This window comes from Anolis sagrei, chromosome 3 (assembly GCF_037176765.1).
Source record: "Anolis sagrei isolate rAnoSag1 chromosome 3, rAnoSag1.mat, whole genome shotgun sequence".
Lineage (NCBI taxonomy): Eukaryota > Metazoa > Chordata > Lepidosauria > Squamata > Dactyloidae > Anolis > Anolis sagrei.
In genome coordinates, this window is record NC_090023.1 from 263,804,673 (window position 1) to 263,826,998 (window position 22,326).

General features: G+C 41.9%; 1 pseudogene; it reads right to left on the reverse strand.

Annotated features, from left to right (window-relative positions):
• Positions 1–5,058: 5,058 nt before the first annotated feature.
• On the reverse strand, positions 5,059–20,222 carry LOC137096595 (cytochrome P450 2J6-like; annotated as a pseudogene).
• Between the last annotated feature and the right edge of the window lie 2,104 nt (positions 20,223–22,326).

A 22,326-nucleotide genomic window follows, 5' to 3' on the forward strand; every position in this document is an offset into this window, starting at 1 on the left:
CATCTATATACAGGCGACTACATGTTGATGAGGAAAGATGGCGACTGACTAAGTACAGGACTAAACACACAGACAAAGAAACACCCTGCCCTTTTGTCTTATCTGTCTACTAGCCGGTTAACCCCCTTTTCTTCTCAGGGCTGTTATCTCAGTCTCAAGGACTTTACTCTCTGGCCTATAACAATAATAATCTACTACACAAATGAACATAACTGAAACCATCTTGAATTACATTATTAACACATTGAAAAACATGCATATAACATTTGCAATTATCCTGACAGCGTACACCATAAATCAGTCAGGTCATCATAACCTAGATGAGGGAGAATGAAGAGAAGTTCAATCCAAACAAGTCATCAATATTGATGAGGGCTTGGTTATCTCATCAGGAACAAGACACTGAGTCAAAGCGTTGCTAAAACGGGTTTGACTTTATCACACCTTCTCCAATGAAATAGGTGATAGCATAGCAGTGCCCTTTCCTGTGGATCATTTCTCGTCAGCCAGCAATCCGACTCTTCTTGACCTCATGGACCAGCCCACGCCAGAGCTCCCTGTCGGCTGTCACCAGCCCCAGCTCTTTCAAGGTCAATTCAGTCACTTCAAGAATGCCATCAGTTATAGTAAAAGGTCTAGAATCATAGAATCATAGAATCCTAGAGTTGGAAGAGACCTCATGGGCCATTCAGTCCAACCCCATTCTGCCAAGAAGCAGGACTATTGCATTCAAAGCACCCCTGACAGATAGCCATCCAGCCTCTGTTTAGAAGCTTCCAAAGAAGGAGCCTCCACCACACTCTGGGGCAGAGAGTTCCACTGCTGAACGGCTCTCACAGTCAGGAAGTTCTTCCTCATGTTCAGATGGAATCTCCTTTCTTGTAGTTTGATGCTATTGTTCCTTCTTCTAGTAAAGTTAGCTAAAATCGCCTATTTTGAAAAGCCAAGAGATTGGAACCAGATTCATTCAAACACAAAGAGCTTAAACGGTTTCCCTAAAGTTAGTGAGAACTTAAAGTTAGTGAGAACATGGTTTCCCTAAAGTCAGTGGGCACACAGAAAACTGGACGACTTGGAAAGCGCTGAACAGACTGCGCTCTGGCATCACAAGATGCAGAGCCAACCTCAAGAAATGGAGCTACAAAGTGGAATCCACGACATGCGAGTGTGGAGAAGAGCAAACCACTGACCACCTGCTGCAATGCAACCGGAGCCCTGCCACTTGCACAATGGAGGACCTTCTTGCAGCAACACCAGAAGCACTCCAAGTGGCCAGCTACTGGTCAAAGGACATTTAATCAACTACCAAACTCACAAATTTTGTATTTTGTCTGTTTGTTTGCTTTGTTCAGTTAGAAATGTAATATAACTGACTGGTTACCCTGACACGACAAATAGATAAGTGAGAAGACCGAAAGTGAAGGGATTCGGGTGACACCTTGTGATGAAGTTAGGCAACAGCAACAGCAACATCACTCCATTAAAGTGGCGGAAAGTGAACAGGGAATAGATTCTTCCCAACAGGTACTCAAAAGTTCACCCAAAAGCAAAACAACAAAAACAGCAGACAGAACAAGCGTACAGGTTAAGCAAGAGAGACAAGAAGAGAAAATTAAGTTGGAACAAGTAAGCGCAGGGAGCAAGAGAGATGAAATTAAATACATATCCATTCTTTGCTTGTCCAATCCAGGTACATTCCAGAGAGTTCCGGTGGGTAAAGACTATACTGATGATGACTGTGATTTCTAAATTGTTTTGTTCAAAGAATGTAACAGTGTAACAGTGATATGTTTTAAAGATGTGTTTTGAAAATGTGTTTTGCAGAAGATGTGAGTGTTTTGTGTATTGTAGTTTATAAGATTAAGATTGTATTACATATTCCCTGTGCTGCTTATGTATTGAAATAAGAGATTGCTACATACAATTGTTCAGTTTTGATAAATGGTGTTATAAGTAATTGAGAGAAGAAAATGTATGTCACTTATAGAGGTTAAGTTGTTGTAGTAGTTAAGACAATGTGTGTATAGTAAGAACAGGAAATTACATTTAAAGAGGGGGAACTATCAGTGTGTTTAAGGAGTAGCCGTGAGATAAGTACTAGCCAGCTGCAGTTTTGTTCTCGTTTGCACTTCCTTTGCTCAGTGTACTTCACGTCTGCTCGCTTATGGTGTTGGTTGTGTTTTGGAACTGCTTAAGTAAAACTGAACCTGATTTTAACTGACGACTCCAGAGTCGATTATTCTGAGTTTTTACAATACTTCTGCTGATGCGAACAGTTTCTGGGATACCCTTTTCTCACCTGTTTTGCAGTACTGTATACTGCTCTGAACATGTTCAACATTAAAACATCCCCAGAATAGCTCTGATGGAGGAGGGTAAAGGTATATTTAGTAGTCTTGGGCGGTTTCGTTCATTAATTTCGTAATTCGTTATTAATTCATATTTAAATTAGCTTACGATCCAATATTGAGCCATGTAGGAATTGTGTGAGGAGTAATAAAGATTCGAAACAATTTTTTCAATTTATTTCGTAATTGTTTCGTAATTATTTCGTAATTATTTCGTAATTATTTCATAATTATTTTCGCATGTCTGGTGCAAATTTTATAGTTGTTCAATGTATTGTTGAAGGCTTTCATGGCTGGAATCACTAGGTTCTTGTGGGTTTTTTCGGGCTATAGAGCCATGTTCTAGAGGCATTTCTCCTGACGTTTCGCCTGCATCTATGGCAAGCATTCTCAGAGGTTGTGAGGTCTGTTGGAAGTAGGAAAAATGGGTTTATATATCTGTGGAATGGCTGGGGTGGGGCAAGGAGCTCTTCCCTGCTGCAGTTAGGTGTGAATGTTTAGCTGATCACCTTCATTAGCATTTGAAGGCCTGCCTGAGCCTGGGAAAATCTGTTGCTGGGAGGTGTTAATCTGTGCCTGGTTTTTTCCTCTCTGTTGTTTAGCTGTTATAATTTTAGAGTTTTTTTAATACTGGTAGCCAGATTTTGTTCATTTTCATGGTTTCTTCCTTTCTGTTGAAATTGTCCACATGCTTGTGGATTTCAATGGCTTCTCTGTGTAGTCTGACATGGTGGTTGTTGGTGTGGTCCAGCATTTCTGTGTTCTCAAATAAAATGCTGTGTCCAGGCTGGTTCATCAGGTGCTCTGCTATGGCTGACTTCTCTGGTTGAAGTAGTCTGCAGTGCCTCTCATGTTCCTTGATGCGTGTCTGGGCGCTGCGTTGTTGTTTGTTTTATAGTTGTTGTTTGTTTTATCACACCAACAGTCAACAACAGAGGGAGAAGGAAGCTTCAGAAGTTCCTCCTGTCCCATTTGGAGGTTTTTTTAGCATATTGCGCAATCTCGTCCGCCATTAACAAATCGATTCGTAATTTTACGAAAGTGTTTGCAGACCACTTCCTTAACAATCTTTTCCAGAACCTTGCCTGGTATTGATGTGAGGCTGACCGGACAGTAGTTGTTTGGGTCATCCTTTTTTCCCTTCTTGAAGATTGGGACCACACTGGCCCTCCTCCAATCTGCTGGAACTTCTCCTGTTCTCCAAGAACTCTCAAAGATGGTTGCCAATGGTTCCAAAATGACTTCCGCTTGTTCCTTCAATACTCTTGGGTGTAGTTGATCTGGCCCTGAAAGGGGACTTGAACTCGTTTAGAGTGGCAGGCCCGTAGCCAGGATTTCGTTTCAGGGGGGCTAAAAATTTTTCAGGGGTGGTTCAGGGGGGGCTGAGTTTCGGGTGGGGGCTGAGTCTGAGTGAAAGAGGTCTAGCCTAGCAAACCTTTTGTATCATTACGCCAATACCCCCATGCATATGGGATATATTGATTATGGTGATCAGATCATGATATGAATAAACATAACAGTTTTAAAAATGCACCAGTAAGGACTTTTCGCGAACCACCATGAGAATTTGGGGGGGGGGGCTCAAGCCCCTCAAGCCCCTCAAGCCCCCCCCCCCCCCCGGCTACATGCCTGCCCTGGGGACTTGAACTTATTTAGAGCGGCCAGGTATTCCTGGACGACTTGTTTCCCAATTTGGGGTTGGATGTCCTTGAAAACCTCAACCACTCCATCTTGCTGAGGTTGAAGATGACTTTCTTTTTGTGAGAAGACCAAGGCAAAGAAGGTATTAAGTAGGTCTGCCTTTTCCCTACCCCCTGTCAGCATTGCCCCATCTTCTCCTTGGAGAGGCCCTATCGCCTCCTTGTTTTTCCTTTTTCTACTGACATAAGAAAAGAAGCCCTTTTTATTGTTTTTAATGTCCCTGGCAAGCCTGAGCTCGTTTAATCCCAGAGCCCATTTAAACGAAAATCCTAAAGTTTAACTGTGTCCGGTGAGAAGCGATACTTCACTTTGTCTGTTCTACATTTCACATCAATAGCTTCATGAAGTGATCAGGAACATCCTGTTTAATAGTGCTGTGGGTCAAATGTTGATTTTCTCACGTCAGTTAATAAAACATCTCAGCTTTGCTCACCAAAATTCTAGCGAGATTCCCAAGCAACTGCTTCCTATACCTGCTAGCACATCAACGCCAACCATCACATTGCCTGCTTATCAGAAAACATGTTCATGAGAATGTAAACATGGGAACATTGCTGTTGCTTGTTTTCAAACTATTTGTTTAGGAAGACTTTTTACAGATGAAAAAGAAAAAAGATGTAACACACAAGATGTTTGGTGAGAATTGATAGAATAAACTATTACATCAAATGAGGATGGAGACAAATTGTCACAGCTGATATAATACATATTATTCTATGCTGTGCTATGTACTCTCTTTCAAACTCTGTACAAATGGAGAAAGAACGGAACACTAAAAGCTGTCTTTGCTGGAAGGCTGAGTGAAGGAAGATAGACACTTTTGAACTGTGGTGTTGGAGAAAAATTGTGAGAGTGCCTTGGACCACAAGAAGATCCAACCAGTCCATACTTCAGCAAAGAAAGCTCGACTGTTCACTGGGGGGAAGGATATTAGAGGCAAAGATGAAGTACTTTGGCCACATCATGAGAAGACTGGAAAGTTTAGAGAAGACAATGATGTTGGGGAAAATCGAAGGAAAAAGGAAGAGGGGCCGACCAAGGGAAAGGTGGATGGATGGTATCCTTGAAGTGACTGGCTTGACTTTGAAGGAGCTGGGGGTGGTGATAGCTGACAGAGAACTCTGCGAAGGCTAGTTTCAGCTGAGCAATTGATGCAAAGGCAGTAGAACAGAATGAGACAAAATCTCTTTATGATTATGATAGACTTATGAGTCAAGTTTGCTTCAGGCCCTGTGAGTGGGGAAGAAGTTTCGGGACATTAAATGAAGAGTAAATTTCCTTTAAAATCACAGGATTAAATTGTAAGCCGTTGGAATTACAGTAGACTCTCAGTTAACCAAAACAAAACCAATCAGAGCTCTCAGGCAACCAGCAAAAATACTTTAAATGACTGTTAAAATGCATCTATAATTCAGGAAAGCTCTATTACATTAAAGTAGGTTTATCTTTTGTCTTAATTTGTCCTAATTTCAACTACTGAATTTCAAAATTAATATCAAAGCATTACAGAGTTTATGGTATGGTATAGATATAATATTGGTCAGACCTGTTTCCAAAAATAACTCTCAACATTTATTCTGCATCTCAATCCCTATGAGTGCTAGTTGGTTAACTTTTGTATACTTTATGATGTACTTTCACGAGGAACAAAGCAAATTTTGTGAGGTTTGGGTTTCAGAAACATTCCTGGTACAGTTTCTTCACTGAGCTCTTTGACTCCTGGAGGCAGCTGGAAATGGAACGCCTTCAACAGTCTGGTCAAGAAGAGGAAGTGCTCCATCCTCCCCATGTGTTCTCCCAAACACGCCCGAGCCCCTGCAAGGGAAATAAAGGCAGAAAATGAATATGTATCACATTCAGTAAACAGAGAACAATCTGAAAATTGGGCTATGAATGTGTAAGTCATGGTCTACTTCTCCATCTCAAAGGAACCCATCAGATTCAAATGAGGAGAGAAGCAATTCTGCTTAAACATTGGGAAGGATGCATTAAATTTAAACAGCAACTTTTTTACTACTGTCAAACAGAAAAGGAATAGTGAGAAACAGAGAGGAAGGAGTAAATGATGCAGAAGCAAGCCTACAACCACTTCATTGGTAAACACTTTCCCTAATAATAAAATATAAAGTTGTGAAAAATCAAACCAGAGAACTAACAGTGGAAAATTGACTTGTTTATAAAGTTATTGTCCTCCCAACCCTAGGAATTGTGGGAGTTGAAGTCCAAAACACCCGGACGGCTGAAGTTTGCCCATGCCTAGGCTAACCCCTCGTTCTGTTTACTGGGAAATTACTCTAATCAGTAGGGGTGAGGGTGAACCCGTGGACATATACTGAGCCATGATCGAGGCTCTCATCAATTTCACTATTGAACACTGGTGGGAGGGATGAGCGGGTATGTTTCCTACACTATGATTTCTGTATTTTTTTCCTTATGAATGTGACCCTAGCCTGACCTTTCTGCGCTATTCCCCTTTATAAAAATTGTATAAAAATATAAGAAGCCACTCTCAGAGACCCTGGGAAGGAGGAAATATCCTGTTGAAAAGAAACTTGTCAAAAGACATATTTGCATGAACAATACAATGGGCCGTGACCTTGGAGCTCGGAGTCGGTCCCCCCCAGCGGAAGGTGCCCACTTGGCATAAACAATCATATCTCAACAAGACAAAGGGCCTTTGGAAAGCCACACTTTGTCCTGATCTGTTTGCTTATTCAAGCTTCTCTCAGTCGAAACTTCAGTCAAGATTGACTCATTGTTCTTATATCCTGGCTCAAAGAAAATCCGGATTTTGGCTAGCTCACCAGACCTCAATGTTGATTGCCACTCATCAAGACAATAGGCTGGTCGGCTAGAAGGCCAACTCGCCGGCCATTTGGACACCACATATTTCCATAATCCACTCAAGAATTCATTGTTTCCCTCTCGTCCTGCCTCCCTCTCTCCTGATTGTCCAGGAAGCCAAGGCGGCAGAAGCTCATCCATTGGCTAAGGCGCTCAGGAGGCGGCCAAGCCTCCTCCCAGCTGTCGAGCGCCAGGCAATCATCGCCGAGCCGGCAGAGGGATGGGAGCGGGAAATTCAAACCTGACGGCTCTGTTTTATTTATAAAAAGGCCTTACTTTGTGTACACTGTATGATTTGTTCGTCGAATTATTGCGGCTTTGCATCCTTTCAAGCTGGATCACAATAAAATCAACTTGGTGGTGCTTCCTTCAGCTTTGGTGAGATTCTTTTGGGAACTTAGGGAAATTTTAAACTGTGGCTTCTTCTTTCTTTTGCTCACCAAATTGGCGAGCCCTCTTTGGTGGGTCCGCAGAGTCTCTCCTTCCAGGGCGAGACTCTTCTAAATTCCTCCTAGATATCAGGGGCATTGCTGTTTTAATTTGGCAAAGATTCAACCCATTGACTACAATGGAAACTTTAAAGGCTCAATCCTCAGTCATTTTAAGGCCCATCTGCATGAAACCTACATCAATTTTAGACGCCATTTACAACTGGAGGCCTGCCAAGTTTCAAAACCATTCACCAATCTACTGATATTTTACAATTCTTTTAAGTTTTTACCATAACATTTTTAAAATAAGACAAACCACATGAGAGTGTTGGGAATCAGCCTGTGTTTGTGTTTCGGGATTCTGATGTTACCATAACATTTATAAAATAAGACAAACCGCAAGAGAGGGTGCTGAATTGTAGTCGCTGGTTGTGTCCATTCTCATCCAATCAGAGCATGGACACAACGAGGATTCTTTTTTTGGCTGAGAATCAGAAAGAGAGAGAAAAAAATCTTCAACACCCATCATGCTCTGAGAGGAACTCAGAGACTTTTCAATGCCCACCTCATGCAAGTGATGCTGGGAAAGTGAGTATCCAGCAGGGCCCTCTCTGGCACCCTTAATACATTTTGGTCAGCTTTTCTGCTCCCTCCTCCCCATTCTGTTTTCGGAGATTATACAAAATGGACCACCAAATATTACAAATCATTTTCATTCAAAGTGATTCAGGCCCAAACCTCTTTCCTATGATGCTGAGAGAGTATGTTTACCTGCTCCAAATAACAGGAACTCCTTTCTATTAACGAAATTTCCATCTTTGTCCAAAAAATGATTAGGATTGAATTCTTCAGGAGTCTCCCAGTGCTGAGGATCATAAAAAATACCATACATATCAAGTATAACCACTGTCTCCTGAAAGATAGAAACAACGGAAAACAAATATTTAGTTGGAATGGGCTATTTAATAGCTTATTAAATAGCTCAACGATATATTTTGCAGTTGCTGCGGCTTGCACAATGTAAATTTCCACTCACCTAATTATACGATGGTTGTGTTACATAACTCTTCCAACATATGCCTTATTGCCAATGTTCCTACTGTGCAGTGTACAATGGGAATAGACAATTGATATTTTTGCTATCCTTATGATCAATATGTGGACAAATAGTTGTGGACCATCCAAAAAGGTCCACAATATGGCAGAAATTCTTCTTGGTTAGTCTTAACTCAAATAGAATCATTTAACCATTTGTTGGATGATGAGCTAACACATTGATAGAACAAAGGCCTCTTCTGCCCTGCCATATAATCCAGATAATCAAAGCAAATAATCCACATTATCTTCTTTGATCTGGATTATATGAGTCTCCGCTGCCATATAATCCAGTTCAAAGCATCTGGATTTTATATGACAGTGTAGAAGGAGCCTAAATGAGTTAAAGATTTATTTAGAGCATGTATGCCTTTGCCTTCTTCTGAGACAGAGCAGTGTTTCCTGTCCAAGCTCACCAGTGAGTTTCCATGGCCAAATGGGGATTTAAACTTTGCTCTCAGGAATCATACTCCAACACTCACATACTACACCATGCTTGCTCTGTCGTGCGTGGATCTACATCTCCCTAAATGCCAACTTGTGAACCTCCTTGTTTTTGGGATACAGAAGTGCAGTCCGAATTGTAATCTGTACCTTTGGGATGAAATATCTCCCTATATTCACGTCTTTAGTAGTTTGCCTTCCAATCCCCATTAACATGACAAATCTGTAACGCATGATCTCATGAAACACAGCGTTAGTATAAGGCAGCTGCTTATGGTCTTCATAGCAGATGGAAGAGGAACCCAAAACATCATCTATCTCCTTGATGATTTTATCTGAGGAAATAGACAGAAAAGGATGAAAGCTGAATTTTGAATATTACAGATTATTTGATAAAATGAACAAATTGATAAATGCATTATACTCAATTGAAATGTCTAATGATTCACAAATCACATTCAATTGATTACATTTTTGTTCTGCTTTTCTTCCAAAATGCCATTGAAATCTTAAACTGGTTCCCCTCAATCCAAGCATAACATTTCTATCCTATTTTAAATAGACATTTAAGACTTTGGCTGGATATAATCCAGTTCCTGAACCCAGATAGTCTGTTTTGAACTGAATTATATAAATCTACACAGCCATACAATCCAGTGTAAAGCAGATAATGTGGATTCAGAAACTGGATTACAAGGCAGTGTAGATGGGGCCTAAATCAAGGGGTGCTAAGTAGTGTTTTATGTGTTTGAATGTGTCTGCGGACATTAATGTGGATGGATGAGTGTCATGTGGGATTTTTTCCTGGTCACTGACCACAATGAAACATTTGGAATAATTTGTTATTTTTAATTACTATATAATTATGCAGGTGTTTCCCATTTTAGTAGTAGTAGTAGTAGTAGTAGTAGTAGTAAATTGTATTTTGTTCTATCTCCCTGAGGGTACTCAGGGTGGATTCCAGCATATACAGACACAAAGGCTAACATTCAATGTTTAGAAACAACAACACAAAGATACACAGATAAAGGTAAAGGCTTCCTCTTCATCTCCGACTCTGGGACATGGTCCTAATCTCCACTTCTAAGCCAAAGAGCCTGCATTGTCTGTAGACACCTCTTAGATCATGTGGCCAACATGACTGCATGGAGCGCCATTTATCTTCCTGGCAAGGTGGTAACTATTGATCTACTCACATTTGCATGTTTTCGAACTGCTAGGTTTACAGAAGCTGGGACTAACAGTGCGAACTCACCTCGTCCCACGGATTTGAACTGCCACCCTTCCAGTCAGCAAGTTCAGCAGCTCAGCAATTTGACCTGTTGTGCCACTGGTCATATGTTCAATCTCATTAGTGGGAGGCATTATTAAAGGAGAAGATGGATCTAATTTCCCCTGTTTCTGCACACAAAGACCTTTTTTTACCTTGGATATCTGGACGATTTGTCAAAAGAAGGATTGCCCATTGCATAAACAATGCAGTTACATGCGTTCCAGCAATAAAGAGGTCAATAATACAATCAGCCAGGTTATCTTCATCAAATGTCGAGGTAGGATCATTCTTCTGTTCCTGAAAATGTGAATGGTGAAGTATAATTTATGACAGATAACAAAGCTACTTCACAATGTTGTCTTCAATCCTGCATGTATGTATGAGCCTTAAGGGCCTCATTCAATAAGGAGGGGGGGGGGGGGGAGTTGGGTGAATCATCTTTCAAGTGTGACATTCAGAGGCCTCCTGTTTACACAGTAAATTGAGAACTTAACAATAGTTCCCATCCCACCTTAAAATACCCAGTTTTAGTTATATCAATGTGCAGAGAGAGCAGTGGAGTTGATGTTTCCCCAACTTCACAAGTCTAATGTTTCTATTTATTGCAAAGACGAAATCCATTGGAAGCAGCACAGACTGATGGGCATCATGGTACTCCAGCATTAAAATGAATACAAATGATAAGAAGACACCACCACCACCACCTCACCCCACCCCACCCCACCACCACATGGGATGAGGTTGCATTTGATGAGGTCATATGAGTTGTGTTTGTAACTCTGGGGCTGCCTGTACTTGGATTCAAATCTGATACTTACTTTCTCTATACGAAGAAGGTAGTGATCAATGAAATCCTGTGGCTCACAAGAGGACAGTTCCTCCTTATGTTTAAGTATTTCTTTTTTCCCTAATGAAAGCATAAACTTTGTTCTCTCTAGTGCCTTCATGTGAGGCCCTGGAAGATGCTTCATGATCCATGGGAACAATTCAAACAACTACAATGGAGAAAAGCAAAGGCCTATTATTAATATGGAGGAGGCAACACAGTCCATCAGTCAAAACAGTTTTGACACATGTAAGTTGCTTTGGACTTTTCTACACTGACCACTTTGATTGGTTTCAAATTGGTTTGGCAGAAACTGGTTTTGTTGTGCAGATGACTGGATTGCCATTTTCTCAACAGGGTTGAGACCAGGATGCTGATGACATTAACCATGGAAGGTGGGCTCAAACCAATTCTAGAATCCACAGTATTCACATATTCACAGTTTGACAGCCAAGGAGAATATATTATTTTTGCAATTTCCTGCTTGGGGAATGTGCAACATAAGCTGAAGTGACAGTTAGCAGTGGAGGTTTGCAACAACCTATCCCAGGGATGAGTTGGCCAACTGATGCCTTGCCATGCTCTTTGTTGTCTCCAATATACATAAGTGCATTGGTGTTCCCATCACAGAGTTGGTTTCATTGTGTGATGTGCCTTATATTGTGGCAGCACTGCAATGCATTCAGGGGTTTATTACAGAGTTTTCCCCAATTTAATTTTTGCTCATTCGTTCAGTCGTTCACTCTTCGTGACCTCATGGACCAGCCCACGCCAGAGCTCCCTGTCGGCCGTCACCACCCCCAGCTCCTTCAAGTCCAGTCACTTCAAGGATGCCATCCATCCATCTTGCCCTTGGTCAGCCCCTCTTCCTTTTACCTTCCACCTTCCCCAGCATAATTGTCTTCTCTAGGCTTTGCTGTCTCCTCATGATGTGGCCAAAGAACTTCAACTTTGTCTCTAGTATCCTTCCCTCCAATGAGCAGTCGGGCTTTATTTCCTGGAGGATGGACTGGTTGGATCTTCTCGCAGTCCAAGGCACTCTCAGAACTTTCCTCCAACACCACAGTTCAAAAGCATCGATCTTCCTTCGCTCAGCCTTCCCTAAGGTCCAGCTCTCACATCCGTAGGTTACTACAGGGAATACCATGGCTTTGACTAGACGGATCTTTGTTGCCAGTGTGATGTCTCTACTCTTTATGATTTTATCGAGACTGGACATCTCTCTCTGAGTTGTTTTTTCAGGATACCTGCTGTAGATTCAAAGTCCTTTTGTGTGCTAGAATTACGTTTCAGTCTTAAAACTGAGAAAATGGTAAATTAGATTTAAGAGAAAAGTGATGAAAGCTGGAAAAATGTAAAAAAGAATTCTTATCTGTAGGTTTACTATAATTTTTCACTAATAGTTTCTGACCACTGTAAATATATCATCTAGATACCTTCCACGCAAATCCCCAGTTCCTCCCACTCACTTCCTCATGGATTTACTAGACATTGTGCTAGAATACAACTATTTTAGTTTTGATAAACAATTTTATTTACAAAATTACCATTTTCTCAGTTTTTAAGACTGAAACGTAATTCTAGCACACAAAAGGACTTTGAATCTACAGCAGGTATCCTGAAAAAACAACTCAGAGAGAGAGGATACCCTAATAGGATACTCAACACAGCCAAGAGCAAGGCAAACTCCATCAACAGAGGTGAATTACTACAGGAACGCCCTAGAAAACATAATAACCGCATTATATGGCCTTTGACATTGACACAATATTCATCCAAAATCACTAAGATCACTAAGATTATTTCAAAACACTGGCATTTACTACAGGACATTCCTGGATGCAAAGAGAGCATAGAATATTGTTGTATATTACTTTCTTGAGAGTCTTATAAGATATACATACATACATTTTTGTTCTATGTCATTATAGATACTTGTGCATTGTTTGCTTTTGCACGTTGTCCGAATGTCTGATGACCGTCTCCGAAAGCAGTTACTATACTCTCAACTCAAGTTGGAGAACGAAATGTTGGTGGACAGGAAAATTGATTTAAAGATGGGTCAAAGCCAATCTTAAAAACTGTGGCATAGACACTGAGAACTGGGAAGTCCAGACTCCTGAGTGTCTAACCGGAGGTCAGCTGTTATTGACAATACTGTGGAATTTAAAGAGGCATGAATGGAGGGAGAAAGGGAGAAATGTGTCAAGAGTAAGGCACGCCAAGCCAATCCTGACTGGGACTTCCATCCACCTGGACACTGATGTCCTCACTGTGGAAGAGCATGCAGGTCAAGAATAGATCTCTACAGTCACCTACAGACCCACCGCCAAGACACAACACTTGGAAGGCCATCATACTCAGACACAAGGGATCACCAATGATGATGATGATGACCATGACGACTACAGTCACCTACAGACCCATTGCCAAGACACAACACTTGGAAGGCCATCATACCCAGACACAAGGGATCACCAATGATGATGATGATGACCATGACGACTACAGTTATGGTTAACTGAATTCAGAGTGCTTAGGCACTGAAGTAATTTTTATTTATTTATTTATTTATTATTCAAACTTATATGCCGCCACTCGAAGCGGCTTACAAGAACAGGCTAAAATCTAAAAGAATTTAAAAACAAGGTTCTTGTGGGTTTTTTCGGGCTATAGCGCCATGTTCTATGCCTGGTTGTTTCCTCTCTGTTGTTTTGCTGTTGTAATTTTAGATTAACAGATTAACACCTCCCAGCAAGAGATTTTCCCAGGCTCAGGAAGGCCTTCAAATGCTAATGAAGGTGATCAGCTGAAACATTCACACCTAACTGCAGCAGGGAAGAGCTCCTTGCCCCACCCCAGCCATTCCACAGATATATAAACCCATTGTCCTATTTCCAACAGACCTCATTATCTCTGAGGATGCTTGCCATAGATGCAGGCGAAACGTCAGGAGAAATGCCTCTAGAACATGGCTCTATAGCCCGAAAAAACCCACAAGAACCTAGTGATTCCAGCCACGAAAGCCTTCAACAATACATTAATTTAAAAACAATTTAAAACTATTTAAAAACAGCAACATCAAAGATCAAAGGCCTGTCGAAACAAATGTCTTACATGCCCTATGGAAAGCTGATAAGTCTCGCAAGACACGGACTTCAGGTGGCAGAGTATTCCAGAGTGATGGTGCCACTGTGAAGAAACACTGTGTATATATGGGAAACATGGGGAGGGACCAAGGGGAACCCATCTCTGCATGCACAAGGCAAGAGCAAGTTGAGATACAGGTAGCGAAATCCAGCCAAGAGGGCCCTTCTAACTGATCCACAAGGCAAGCTCAATCTTGGGTCTGGGATGCTGGGTCAAGCATTCATCCACTTAGAAAGATGTCACTTCTCAATAGGATTTCTGCCTCCGCCCCCCCCCCCCCCCCGCCCCCCACACACACACCTCATGTAACTCAGCAGAAAGTATTCATCTTTACACAGGATTTGTTCTGGTCTCCCTTGACCAAATTCAACACCATTGCAAGGGTTTAATGATTGTTGTTAAGGACTTGGAATCCTTTGAAGTTCCATTTAATTGAATGTAATTAACAAGTTTTACTTACAATATGACCAAGAGAACCTACAAATTTGGTGGTAAATTCAATGGCATCAACCAGTTCCTTAAAGTTTTCATCTTCAAGAGGGAACCGGTGTCCAAAAAGCATGTTGCATGTCACATTGGAGATTGAATTGATGATAGGCAATGCAGGATCAAATGTAAAGGAAGTTCCATTAATATCAGTTCAACTTCTTAATACTCTGATTTGGATTTCCTTTTGGAGAAAGAGAACTTATGTTTGCTACATCAACAAAGATATGACAAACACTACACCAATGGCAAGTACAGACCACACAAGGATTTATGCAATCTGAGAGACATACCAACATAATAGCACAGCTGGCAAATCACCAGCAATGATAAGATCTGCCGGAGCCCCCGGTGGCACAGTGGGTTAAAGCCCTGTGCCGGCAGGACTGAAGACCAACAGGTAGCAGGTTCGAATCCGGGGAGAGGCAGATGAGCTCCCTCTATCAGCTCCAGCTCCTCATGCAGGGACATGAGAGAAGCCTCCCACAAGGATGATAAAAACATCAAATCATGCGGGCGTCCCCTAGGCAATGTCCTTGCAGACGGCCAATTCTCTCACACCAGAAGCGACTTGCAGTTTCTAAGGTTGCTCCTGACATGACAAAAAAAATCTGCCAACCAAAAGGTTGCCAGTTCAAAGCCCAGGGTTAACATGAGCTTCTGACTATCAGCCCAGCTTACTGCTTACCTAAGCAGTTCGAAAACAGCTTGAGCTGTAAGTAGAGAAATTAGGTACTGCTAAAACAAGCAAGCGGAGGTATTTTACACACCATAAAGAAAAAATATTAGAAAATTCCCAGCAACCAAAAAGGAAGGAGGAAGTCCTAATGGCTCTTTGTCATAGAGAATGGAGTGACAGCATCCCCTGTGGCTGGATTCAAGCACAACCCACAAAGGAACAAAACAACTGGATGTTGACACAACATACCTCCTTTCTGTTCTGTATATCCAAAACGGCATTGAATGTTTGCGGTGTATGTGTACTATGATCTGCTCTGAGTCCCCTTGGGGAGATAGGGCAGAATATAAATAAAGTGTTGTTGTTATTATTATTATTATTATTATTATTATTATTATTATTATTATTACATACCCTTTTCACATGCAAAAATCTCTACAAGCTTCTGGGCATCCACTTCTATTTGGCTCTCCATGCTTTTTCTCCCTGTCCCCAATTTCCTCATGGTAACCACTGCAAACCGCCTCTGTTGCTTCCAGAGGTCTCCATTTGAAAACATAATACCTGTGGACACCCAAAATCAATATGCAATTATTACTCACAAAATTCAGGCCAAATAAAATAAGTAAGCTTATTATGCACTGTGTCAATGCATCCAGACATTGCTCATGATTTCAAAACCTATGACTTATCGATTGAGCCTCCTTTATCAAGAATTCTGCAATCTCAAAATTTTCAGAAGTCGAAACTTTTAGCCTTATCATAATCACAACCTTGAAGGCAAAAGTCTGTGGCTAGAGGAAAAACGTTCCCCACCAACTCTTATCTCTCTCCAGTGTTGCAACACAATTAGTGAATTAAAAAGATGTGAAGTGATTCCCTTTTTTAAAATGAATTCTGCCTCCAGATTGAAATAGTGCTGTGTTGCAATGACATTTAGCAGCTCTGCTGAAGGAGAGGTACTACATTTAGCATTTGCAAGTTGGATACGAGAGGCCCTGAGGATTGCACCATATCTCTCCTACTCATTCCCATTCCCAGTGAGAAAAAATGTGGACCAAGGGTTTAGTGTTTATGTTAATTGAATGTAATTAAGGTGTTTAAAGATTCCACTAAAAGAAGAGCAAGGCAGCATCAAGGAATTAAGCGGGATGTAAACAATGCTTGGACCACCGTGGCCAAGTCAGACTTCCCAGGATACGGGCGCAGCTGGCACACAAGGAACCAAGCTGTGGTGAAGAGCAGTGAAGTGGCAGGAGAAGTGGCTCCAGCAAAGAAGGTGAGTGATGGGAAGGGAGAAGCTCTGAGTGTGTGGTGGAAGCTCCTTCTTTGGAGGCTTTTAAAGAGAGGCTGGGTGGCCATCTGTCAGGAGTGCTTTGATTGTGCTTTTCCTGAGTGGCAGGGGGTTGGACTGGATGGCCTGTTTGGTCTCTTCCAATCCTATGATTCTATGACTCAGAGAGGGAAGGATTCTGGCATTCACATAGCCTATACCTGTGCTCCCAGTTCATTGTGTAGGACTATTTTCCAAGTCTTTTTTCGGTTAGTGGAGCAATGTCACCCCAAAAAAGCACAGGGGCTACCTAACAGTGCAAGGCCCAAGGAAACTTACCTTTTCCTTTTCCTATAAATTTAACATATGGACTGATTCCCTTTCCCGATAATTCTTCTGAGTGACTGATCAGTCCTTCCTTCACAGTTTCGAATCCAGACAGTAGTACTATTGGCATATCTCCTATCCACACAGTGTAAACATTTCCATACTGTTTTGACATCTGTCATTTGGATTACAGCAAGAAGGAGAAATGTTATGAACTATTTCAGTCAAGAACTTTCTGAATATGTATATGCTTTCTAATACAAACACATATTTCACTGGCTCTGCTGCACCCTGCTTGACACAGATATCAAATAAACCCACAGGTTATAATGCTAGTGCAAGCTTTCTCAGCTTTTAAAAAGTGGAGATGCTTAGATGAGCTGTGATGGCGTAACCCACCATTAATGAACATATTTTAATTTCTATATTACTATTTTAAGAAGCAGATGACCTCACAACCTCTGAGGATGCTTGCCATAGATGCAGGCGAAACATCAGGAGAGAATGCCTCTAGAACATGGCCATATAGCCCAAAAAAAACCTACAACGATCCAGCAGATGAAACAGTTTATATTTGTAGAATTGTGAAGAAGGAAGATATCTCCCAAGTCATGAAAATTGCTCTGAAGGTTTGGAGGACAATCCATAGCAGATCTGTGGGCAAGAACGGGGTGCACCTACACTGTGGAAGTAATTCATTTTGACACCACTTTAATTACCTTGGGCCCATGCTATGCACCAACAGCTGCTTATGTGGAAGAAAGGGATGCATCAAGTCTAATTGAATGAACAGAAACATTCCCATTCAACACGGCATTCTGTTCATTGCATATTCACTATTTGTATCACTAAGGCAGTGTTTCCCAACCTGGGGGTCGTGACCCCTGAGGGGGGTCGTGTGGGGGTATCAGAGGGATCACAAAAGAACATCAGAAAACAGTATTTTCTGTTGATCATGGGGGTCCTGTGTGGGAAGTTTGGCCCAATTCTATGATTAGTGGAGTTCAGAATGCTCTTGGGTTGCAGGTAAATTATAAATCCCAACAACTACATTCCCAAATGTCAAGGTCTACTTTCCCCAAACTCCACCAGTGTTCACATTTGGACATATTGAGTATCCATGCCAAGTTTGGTCCAGATCCATCATTGTTTGAGTTTACAGTGCTCTCTGGATATAGGTGAACTACAACTCCCAAACTCAAGATCAATGTCCACCACACCCTTCCAGTGTTTTCTGTTGGTCATGGGAGTTCTGTGTACCAAGTCTGCTTCAATTCCATCGTTGTAAGACTTCAGAATGCTCTATTTGTATCACTAGGGCAGTGTTTCCCAACCTGGGGGTTGTGACCCCTTGGGGGGGGAGTTGCATGGGGGTGTCAGAGGGGTCACAAAAGAAAATCAGAAAACTATTTTCTGTTGCTCATGGGGGTTCTGTGTGTGAAGTTTGGCCCAATTCTATCATTGGTGGAGATTAGAATGTAGGTGAGCTATAAATCCCAGCAACTACATCCCCAAATGTCAAGGTCTATTTTCCCCAAACTCCATCAGTGTTCATATTTGGACATATTGAGTATCCGTGCCAAGTTTGTTCCAGATCCATCATTGTTTGAGTCTACAGTGCTCTCTGGAAGTAGGTGAACTACAACTCCCAATCTCAAGGTCAATGTCCACCAAACCCTTTCAGTATTTTCTGTTGGTCATGGGAGTTCTGTGTGCCAAATTTGGATCAATTCCATCATTGTAGGAGTTCAGCAACTACAACTCCCAAATGTTACCCCCCCCCCCCCGCAACTCCATCAGTATTCAAATTTGAGCATATTGGGTATTTGTGCCAAGATTAGTCCAGTGAATGAAAATACATCCTGCATATGAGATATTTATATTTCGATTCATAACAGCAGCAAAATTACAGTTGTGAAAATAATGTTATGGTTGGGGGTCACCACAACATGAGGAACTGTATGAAGGTGTTGCGGCATTAGGAAGGTTGAGAACAACTGCACAAGGGGATCCTGGGGGCATAAAGCAGAGCTGGAAAACGTTACTTTTTGAACTGCACCTGCAACATGCAAAAGCATTACAATCTAGGAGATTCTAGAGATGTATGACATAGTTCTTGTGGGTTTTTTCGGGCTATATGGCCATGTTCTAGAGGCATTTCTTGTGATGTTTCGCCTGCATCTATGGCAAGCATCCTCAGAGGTAGTGAGGTCTGTTGGAACTAGGAAAAAGGGTTTATATATCTGTGGAATGACCAGGGTGAGACAAAGGACTTTTGTCAGTTGGGCTAGGTGTGAATATTTCAACTGACCACCTTGATTAGCATACAATGGGCTGACTGTGCCTGGAGCAAACTCTTCTTGAAAGGTAATTAGATGTCCCTGCAGGAGTCTACCGTGTACCATGCAGCTGTGGACAAGTCTACATAGGGATCACCAAACACAGCGCCCAAACAAGAATCAAGGAACATGAAAGGCACTGCAGACTACTTCAACCAGAGAAGTCAGCCATAGCAGAGCACCCGATGAACCAACCTGGACACAGCATTTTATTTGAGAACACAAAAATGCTGGACCACTCTCACAACGACCATGTCAGACTACACAGAGAAGCCATTGAAATACACAAGCATGTGGACAATTTCAACAGAAAGGAGGAACCCATGAAAATGAACAAGATCTGGCTACCAGTATTAAAAAATTCTAAAATTGCAACAGCAAAAACAGCAGAGAGGAAACAGGCAGGGATATCTAATTACCTTTCAAGAAGAGTTTGCTTTGTCTCACCCTGGTCATTCCACAGATATATAAACCCTTTTTCCCAGTTCCAACAGACCTCACCTCTGAGGATGCTTGCCATAGATGCAGGCGAAACGTCAGGAGAAATGCCTCTAGAACATGGCCATATAGCCTGAAAAAACCCACAAGAACTTAGTGATTCCAGCCATGAAAGCCTTCGACAATACATTGTATGACATAGTATTTACAAGCTGGCAAAAAGAGATAAACTAATAGTATCACCATGCTACAACCAAACATACTAGTAACAATTTTCCATATCAAACTTTTTTTTCTAGCCCACAGTTAATGCAGAAAAAAAAACACAGTTATCTTCATAACTCTTTGATTCAGATCCATAAGTTATTTTTGCATATTTAGAGAGAAGTACCTTGTTAATTGTTCTTTCATTACATCCAATCCCAAACCTTATTCTCCATAGGCCTCCAATGAGGGGAAGAGAAAGAGGCCCAGGAGGGTAACGTTGGTGTGACCACCATCTTTTCATCAAGTATAGAAGCAGAAGAATCGCCAGCAGAGCACTCAAAGTCTCCTGGATCGCCACCATTCTGCTGCCTCTCCTTCCACTCTCAATATTTCCAACCAACTACGGGAGAGTTGGGTTGGATATTCTGTCCTCACCCTCTCCCCTCTTATCTCTCCTACAAAAATCATTATTAAAATATGTATATGTATGTATGTGGGTCTCCAGGTATTGAAAAAGTTAACAGGCAATTAATATTCTGATGTTCTATCCTGGTCACCTTGACATTTTGCCCTCGTGGCAACAATCCAAAATAATACAATTCAGTTTGCAACATCTTTAATTGTGATATGTTGTGTGTTGCTCAAACAAATTAGAAGAAAGGGGGCAGACTGCGCCACTATTACTGCTTCTAGATGGCCACCAAGATTCATAGGGCTCCTGGCCATTGAGTTCCTTAGTGTGTTAGCATTCAAGTTGGTTACTGTTTGTGGAGTTTTAGGTCAAGGATTTAGTTGTTGTTGTTCATTCGTTCAGTCGTCTCCGACTCTTCGTGACCTCATGGACCAGCCTACGCCAGAGCTCCCTGTCGGCCGTTACCACCCCCAGCTCCCTCAAGGTCAGTCCAGTCACTTCAAGGATGCCATCCATCCATCTTGCCCTTGGTCGGCCCCTCTTCCTTTTGCCTTCCACTTTCCCCAGCATAATTGTCTTCTCTAGGCTTTCCTGTCTCCTCATGATGTGGCCAAAGTACTTCAACTTTGTCTCTAGTATCCTTCCCTCCAATGAGCAGTCAGGCTTTATTTCCTGGAGGATGGACTGGTTGGATCTTCTCACAGTCCAAGGCACTCTCAGCACTTTCCTCCAACACCACAGTTCAAAAGCATCGATCTCCTTCGCTCAGACTTCCCTAAGGTCCAGCTCTCACATCCGTAGGTTACTACAGGGAATACCATGGCTTTGACTAGGCGGATCTTTGTTGCCAGTCTGATGTCTCTACTCTTCATTATTTTATCGAGACTGGACATTGCTCTCCTCCCAAGAAGTAAGCGTCTTCTGATTTCCTGGCTACAGTCTGCATCTGCAGTAATCTTTGCACCTAGAAATACAAAGTCTGTCACGGCCTCCACGGTTTCTCCCTCTATTTTCCAGTTGTCAATCATTCTTGTTGCCATAATCTTGGTTTTTTTGACGTTTAGCTGCAACCCGGCTTTTGCGCTTTCTTCTTTCACCTTGATTAGAAGGCTCCTCAGCTCCTCCTCGCTTTCGGCCATCAGAGTGGTGTCATCTGCATATCTGAGGTTATTAATGTTTCTTCCAGCAATTTTCACCCCAGCTTTGCATTCATCCAGCCCCGCACATCGCATGATGTGTTCTGCATACAAGTTAAAAAGGTTGGGTGAGAGTATGCAGCCTTGCCGTACGCCTTTCCCAATCTTGAACCAATCTGTTGTTCCGTGGTCAGTTCTGACTGTTGCTACTTGGTCCTTGTACAGATTCCTCAGGAGAGAGACAAGGTGGCTTGGGATGCCCATCCCACTAAGAACTTGCCACAATTTATTATGATCCACACAGTCAAAGGCTTTAGAATAGTCAATGAAGCAGAAGTAGATGTTTTTCTGAAACTCCCTGCCTTTCTCCATTATCCAGCGGATATTGGCAATCTGGTCTCTCGTTCCTCTGCCTTTTCTAAACCCAGCTTGAACATCTGGCAACTCTCGCTCCATGTATTGCTGGAGTCTTCCTTGCAGGATCTTGAGCATTACCTTACTGGCATGAGAAATAAGGGCCACTGTACGGAAGTTTGAGCAGTCTTTCGCATTTCCCTTTTTTGGTATGGGGATATAAGTTGATTTTTTCCAGTCTGATGGCCATTCTTGTGTTTTCCATATTTGCTGGCAAATGGCATGCATCACCTTGACAGCATCATCTTTTAAGATTTTAAACAGTTCAGCTGGGATCCCGTCGTCTCCTGCTGCCTTGTTGTTAGCAATGCTTCTTAAGGCCCATTCAACCTCACTCCTCAGGATGTCTGGTTCTAATTCATTCACCACACCGTCAAAGCTATCCTCAATATTATTATCCTTCCTATACAGATCTTCTGTATAGTCTCGCCACCTTCTCTTGATCTCTTCAGCTTCTGTTAGGTCCCTGCCATCTTTGTTTCTTATCATACCAATTTTTGCCT